This window comes from Physeter macrocephalus, chromosome 2 (genome assembly GCF_002837175.3).
Source record: "Physeter macrocephalus isolate SW-GA chromosome 2, ASM283717v5, whole genome shotgun sequence".
NCBI lineage: Eukaryota > Metazoa > Chordata > Mammalia > Artiodactyla > Physeteridae > Physeter > Physeter macrocephalus.
In genome coordinates, this window is record NC_041215.1 from 58,128,501 (window position 1) to 58,136,523 (window position 8,023).

Sequence of the window (8,023 nt, forward strand, 5' to 3'; positions counted from 1 at the left end):
TATATTAACGCATATATGTGGAACCTAGAAAAATGGTACAGATGAACCAGTTTGCTGGACAGAAATTGAGACACAGATGTAGAGAACAAACGTATGGACACCAAGCGGGGAAGGTGGTGGTGTGATGAATTGGGCGATTGGGATTGACATGTATACATTGATGTGTATTAAATGGATGACTAATAAGAACCTGCTGTACAAAAAAAAAAAGTGATCAAAAATAATAAATAAAATAAAATTTAAAAAAAAAAAGGGCTTCCCTGGTGGCGCAGTGGTTGCGCGTCCGCCTGCCGATGCAGGGGAACCGGGTTCGCGCCCTGGTCTGGGGGGATCCCGCGTGCTGCGGAGTGGCTGGGCCCGTGGGCCGTGGCCGCTGGGCCTGCGCGTCCGGAGCCTGTGCCCCGCAATGGGAGAGGCCGCGATAGGGGGAGGCCCGCATACCACAAAAAAAAAAAAAAAAAAAAAAAGACTGTGCTCCCAAATGCGGGGGACACAGGTTTGATCCCTGGTCGGGGAAGATCCCGCATGCCGTGTGGCAAGGTGAAAAAAAAAAATACAAAACAAAATTCATTATGCTAAAGGAGAAGTAGCAGGAGATGAAACTGGGAAAGTGGCAGTGGCCGTATTTTGTCTTGGGGATGGGGAACCATTAAAAGGAAATGAAAGGAAACAGCAACTGTGTTTGGTGCCTTACATTTTATCTCATTTAATCTTCAAAGTAACTCAGAGGCTTATTGCCTTTTTTTACAGATAAGAAAATAATTAAAGTAATAAAGCATTGAACTATGTATACAGCCCCATTTAGGACTAGGCACTTTGCATACCTTATCTGTAATTCTTATAGCAATCCTTTTACAAGGTAGATATGGCTTGCATCATACAGAAGAGAAAACTTGGTCTTAGAGAGGCTATGGGTCCTTCTCAAGGCCACAAAGCTAAGTGGTGAAACCTGGTTCAGGAAGAAGCCCACTTTCTTGCACCTTACTACCCTGAGATGCTCAAACACCTCAGTCAACATGCAGTTTAGAAGGTCATGGTATTTGTCGTAGAGGGTGGACTGCAGCTGTGCAAGGGCAGTAGGGGTAGTGAGGGGAGGACAAACCTGAGGGCTGTTTAGGAGGTGTAAGGTGGAACGCATTGTTGGATGTGACTAGGTGTGGAAAGTGAGGAAGAGAGTAGATTTGAGACTATCAGGATGGATTAGAAGGTGGTTCCATTCACAAAGGAAGGTTCTAGGGGGAAAGAGCAGTTTCAGAGGGTAAAGTTGATGCCTGAGTTTTATGAGGTTTTTAAGTTCATGTTTTCTTTTTAGGGAAGGCATAAGTTGCAGGATAAATTAAAATACTCAACCCTCAGTTTAATGAAACAAGTGAATTTTTTTTTAAAAGTGATGTTCAGTCTTTTTCACAAGTGGGAAATGTGAAAATTGGCATTTGACTTAGTCATTGCCAAATCTATCGGCAAAACCTTGTGCAGACTTCTTAAAGACCTTTTCAGTGCCGCTTCTAAGACATGTAAGACATGATGTTCCAACGACCTGAAGGCATTAATGCCGTACTTAAGTACCATATTAATAGAGCAGGATTCATTAGAGCCAGATTTCATTAGTTCAAATTCTGATTCTACAGTTAATAGAAACTGTGACTCAGTTTCCTTGTCTATAAAAGAGGGATAAGAATGGAACCTACCTCACAGGTAAAGATATCTAGAATAGTGCTGGGCCATATGTGCTTAATTAGCACCCCATAAACGTTAGCTGTAATTATTGCTATTTGAAGGTGAGCTTTACTCTATCCTGAAACATGTGTTGTGTACTCCAGGATAACAGTAACTTAACTTTTCCCTATAATTCTGGAATTGATTGTGTGTTCCACATGATGGTTTCAGGTTAAGCATGGGTATGTCTTAGAATTAACCCATTAGTCAATCAGCAAGTATTTATACAGTTTCCACCCCATGCGGAGCATGAAAATTGTGAGGATACAAAGTAACCATGAGATATAGTCAGGTCCCTGATAGAACTACTAGCACTGATACCTGGGGGAATGGATCTATCTACCCATGACACAAGCAAACAGAAATGAGACAGTGATTGTCCTCTGACATTCTTCCAGGCAAAAGGGGATGGAGAAGTCAGAACATCTTTAATATGGAATGAGTCATGAAAGTCCCATTGTAATCAGTCTGTGCTACTCAATTTACCATTTGTAAAAATTCAGAGGGGAAGAGAGAGCTCAATGAAGCCTGCAGTGGTCACATAAGAAAGGTTTCACAGACAAGGAGAAATATGAGTTGAAGCTAGTACATAGAGAGAGCAGGAGAGATACTGCAAAACAAAGAATCACAAATGCAGTCTGTTGGGCAGTGGCTAGACCACACTGACTGTGGTTATGGGGTGCAGTGGTCAGATGCCGTATGTGAGATGTGGACTTGGCCTCAAACTTTTTTAGTAATTTCTAATTTATTTTGCCAATACTAACTACAGAAGATGAAAAATAGAACTATTTTTACACCTTAAAATATATCTGTTTATTCATTATATCTCTCCAATGAGCTGTTATCCAAAGCACTGTCCTGCTTGTATCAAAAAGAAAAAATATCCTTTGGAGAGGCTCGAAAAACAGTTCACACAGTTCTGAGCCTACCAAATGTGTTTCTTATGGTTGGAGTTCTCCCCCTTGGAAGGCAATGATAAAAGCTGGACTTGGCCTCAAATTTAATGGCACAAATAATATAAGAGAATGAATGAAGGATGTAGAGGGGCTTAGTGTGGGCTTTTTATGGAAACTACCAGCCTCTCAAGCTTTCAAATGGGAACATTAGTTTGATAGTATATGATGCATTTAAAACCTGTTCAGCTCATGGTTAGTTGTCACGTGCAATCCCACACGTGGGGACAGGAAAGGAGGTTGGGGCAGGTCACTTTAACTTAGAGTGGAACAATAAAATGGAATGTTAGACTCTCGACAATTTGTCAGATGGTTCAGAAGAGAATCACATAGAGTCAATGAGGAAACTAAGCCATGGTCAAGGTGTAAAGTGGGAAGTACATTAACATGGAGACAGGAAAGACTTTCAGACTGATAAGTGAGGTCAATAACACACCAGTCACAGGAAATGAAGTAGGGGAGGGGAATTAAAGATAACCCAAGGGCTGCCCCAGAGGATGTTAGGAATAATGATGCCCTTGGCCACAATTAGAAAGTGGCAAGGAATACAGGCTCTGCACCAATACATCCAGTTCTCTGCAATGGTACCCCAGAAATGAACTGTCAGAACAATAACTTTACTGAATTCCTTTCAGGTGAGCTTCAGAAGAATGGTCATAGCTCCAATATTTTTTTATGGTATCCATAACTCATTATCTTGAAAATATTTCCTATAAAACAGAAACTCCAATCTGAATATGGGAAGCTGACTCAGAGCAAAGCTATGCCTTTGGCAGCAATCTGGGGAGAACCACCTACTGCTGCAGTCAGCTCTTCTGACTGTGTATGTGGTTAAAAAGAAAAACTTAGTGCCCTGAACACACTTCCCAGTTACACCTACATCCTAAAATTTCTTGTGTGAACAACCACTACTCAATAGTCCTAAATACTCCGAGTCCCCAGAACAGAAGAGAATGACTTAGACACCCAATGGGGTGATCATGGTGTGAAGGAAAAGATGGGAGCATGTGTCTGAAATTTACCAATTTATGGTAGAGCTGTTTCTTTCAATTTAAGCAATCTCTTGTAAGTAAATGTTGTCTTTCAGATTTCTCGCCTTCCTCCGCTACTCCCCAAGGTGGCACCGGGCCAAACTTAGAGGTTAAAAGAGGTTGAGGTGGCAGGAGGGGGCTCTAGATCTATGTACTTGGCTTCTTGTGCTGGCCTCAGGACTCCATGGCAATGTGGCCATTGGAGGGTCCAGCCCTTCTGATGGTGCATACGAGAAATGAGAAGACAGGTGTTGGCCCCTTCAACAAAAACATTACACTGCTTTCTTGCCTTACAAGCTCCAGTGCACCAAGGTGAGTGATGCCCAGCAGACAGGGCAGAGTAATGGCAGCCTCTCTGCCACACCAGTGGCAGTGCCTCCTGGCTCAGCAGTGCCCAGCAGGAGGTGCCACAGTGCCTGGATAACTGCCTAGAATCCAGGCAAGTGAGCCTGGGCCAGGAAAAAAGAAGATCAAATAAGTGCCGATATTCATGAGCTCATCTGAAAAAAATATTGGGTTGGGTTTTCAAAGGACTTGAAGCTCTGCAGTGTCCGACAAAGATAAAAGCCAGTATACAAGTTACATACATATTCAGACTGCATTATCCTGTCTTTAGGCAGTGTCTCACTCTGTTGCCATGGTCAGCAGCTTTAAGAGAAGTGCCTGCTCCCAGCCTCTGCTTCACTAGCACCACTGACCCAGCCCCATCTTCTTAGGGCTTCTCCTTAGCTCAGCTGTCTTGCATTCCAGCTCCTAAGGTCTAGGACTTGGGACATATTTTTGAAGGAGAAGGGCCTAGCTACCTTACACACACACACTCTCTCTCTCTCTCCCCCTCTCTCTCCCTTTCTTTCTCTCTCTCTCTCTCTCTCTCTCTCTCTCTCTATCTATCTAACTATATATATATATATACATATATAAAATTATTATATATATGTATAATAATTATTTTTCTTTTGGTTGGGTTGGGTCTTCGCTGCTGTGCCCGGGCTTTCTCTAGTTGTGGCGAGCGGGGACTACTCTTCGTTGAGGTGCACAGGCTTCTCATTGCAGGGGCTTCTCTTGTTGCAGAGCACAGGCTCTAGGCACGTGGGCTTCAGTAGCTGCAGCACGCAGGCTCAGTAGTTGCGGGACATGGGCTCTAGAGTGCAGGCTCAGTAGTTGTGGCACACAGGCTTAGTTGCTCTGCAGCATGTGGGATCTTCCTGGACCAGGGCTCAAACCCATGTCCCCTGAATTGGCAGGTGCATTCTTAACCACTGTGACACCAGGGGAGTCTATATATATATATATATATATATATATATATATATATATATATATATAAATTCATTTTAAATGTCAGAGGTTTACCCAGATTATAATAATGGCTAACATTTGCTGACACTGAGTTCTTACATTGTGCTCAGCACATTTACATATGTAATATGTAATACAGCAACATTTGGATAGATAATATTCTCCCCTCCCACCTTCCCACAGCTGAGGACTGAAGCACAGAGAGGTTAATTAGCTTATTTTAGGTCACACAGCCAGTAAAGTGGTAGAATGAGACCACAAACCCAGGCATTCTGATTTCAGAACTATTTTCTTAAGCATAGATACAAACATACATACACACTTACATACATGCATACACACATACAGATAGTGGATGGATGCCTGGGCAGACAGACACAGCCTGACATGATACCTGGAAAATTAAAAGGAAGCAATACTGTAGCTAGACTTTTAGACCTTAATATGTGAGAAGCACTTCAGAGGCCACCTAGTACAGCAGTTTTCAAACTGGACTAAAGCCTTTCCATGGAGCAGACTTGAGAAGTATCGTGTAGGTTAGGGAGGCAGGGAATAGGCAAGCCAGCAGGCCTCAGAGCCCCTCTGTCCCTGCTACCACCTGCACAGCTCCCCATTTGTCTGTTTTATGAACTGGGATTCTATGCAAGATATGTTTATAGAAAGAATTATACTGTTACAAATAATCTGAGGATCATTGTTATCAATCCCAATGCTCTCTCAAAAATGAGAAAACTGAGGCCCAGCTTCATCTGGATCACAAGAAAGGCTATGGCAAAATTGAACCAAGCACTCACTCTCCTAACTCACTGGTCGAAAATATGGAACGCCTAAAGGTGACTTTCAACATTCCCATCAGGAGCTGTTGTTGAGGAAACTGACTCCAATTTTTTTTCATTTTTAATTTTTTTTTATTAAGGTATAGTTGATATATATTAGTTTCAGGTATACAACATAGGGATTCAAAATATTTATATATTATACTCCATTTATAGTTATTATAAAATATTAGCTATATTTCCTGTGCAGTGCTATCCTTATAGCTCATTTATTTTATATATAGCAGTTTTTACCTCTTAATACCCCACCCCTACCTTGCCCCTACCCGCTTACGTCTCCCCACTGGTAACCACTAGTTTGTTCTCTATATCTGTGGGTCAGTTTCTGTTTTGTTATATTCATTCCTTTGTTTTATTTTTTAGATTCCACATATAAGTGATATCATACAGTATTTGTCTTTGACTTATTTCACTAAGCATAATTCCGTCTAGGTCCATCCATGTTGTTGCAAATAGCAAAATTTCATTCTTTTTCACAGCTGAGTAGTATTCCATTGTATATATGTACCACATCTTCTTTATTCATCTGTCGATGGACACTTAGGATGCTTCCATATCTTGGCTATTGTAAATATGCTGCTGTGAACATTGTAGTGCATGTTTCTTTTCAAATTAGTGTTTTTGTTTTCTTTGGATATATACCCAGAAATGGAATTGCTGGATCATATGATAGTACTATTTTTAGTTTTTTGAGGAGCCTCCATATTGTTTTCCATAGTGGCTACACCAATTTATATGCCCACCAACAGTGTATGAGGATTCCTTTTTTTCCACATCCTCGCCCACATTTGTTATTTGTGGTCTTTTTGATGATAGAATTCTGACAGGTATGAGACTGTAACTCATTGTAGTTTTGATTTGCGTTTCTCTGATGATTAGTGATGTTGAGTATCTTTTTATGTGCCTTTTAGCTATCTATATGTCTTTTTTTGGAAAAATGTCTATTCTGCCCATTTTTAATCATGTTGTCTTTTTGATATTGAGTTATATGAGCTATTTATATATTTTGGATATTAATCCCTTATTGGTCATACCATTTGAAAATATTTTCTCCCATTCAGAAGGCTGTCTTTTCGTTTTGTTAATGTTTTTTCTTTTTTGCTTTGCAAAAGCTTTTAAGTTTAATTAGGTCCATTTATTTATTTTTGCCTTTGTTTCCTTTGCCTTAGGACTGACACCTATTTTTTTAGAGGGAGCAGGAAGGATGAAGGATTTGCCATGTTATAACAAATGAACAATCCTTCAGTATTAAGGAAAATGTGACCTGGAAAAAAAATTGCAAGGGAATCCTAGTCTGTTACCTGCTACCTGCCCATTAATTAGAAATTTGTCCTGTGATCTACTTGAGTATCGTACTCAAATAAGAGAACCCTCCACTAGTGCTATGTCTGATACTGTGGGCCAGGACTGCTGAACAGAGAAGAAAGACTTCTTCAGCAATCCTCATCCTATGTCAGCTTGTTCTCTTAGGCATCGAAGAAGGACCAGTTTGCTGGCAGAGAGTTCCTAGTAAGTACAGATATTGTGCTGCAAGGAGCACATAAAGGCACAGTTCTCTTGCAGGCTGCTTGGATAACTCAAAATGGAAGGTGTACTGTGGTTAATCAACTTGCAGGCTCAGAATCCTGAGATGCTATCCCAGTCCTATCAAGAGGGACTCTATCTCACAGGAACAGCCTCACAAGATTAAGCAAACAGACAGATACTTCAATACACACACACATAGCACAATGCCCATTTATAAACTCACAATAAGAAATTCTGCTCTTAAGCAGACTAAATTGTTCACATCTACAAAGTATCATTTTCCTTCCCAATAAGCAAGATAGGCACATAGGAGGTGATCAATACGTATCTATTTAATTTAATTAATTTAATTATCAAATTATAAGTAGAATGTGGAGTCATCAACTTACAGTCAGGGACACATCTCTCAAGGAAACTGAATGGTCATACAGTAGGCACATTCATTCCCTGTAAATGAATGGCTTATGCAGGATGCCAAGTTATCTGAAGGTTGCTGGGAAACTGCAGAATTAGAAATGAGGGACAAGGTATCTCAAGAAATGACTCGCAAGAAAGGAAGATTAAGACCTGTTCGTGTAATACTGGGTGAGTCCTGTGAAGGAAAACATAATGCTTGAGTGCACTAGAGATACCTCTTCTCCTTGATGAGGTTGGATGGGCC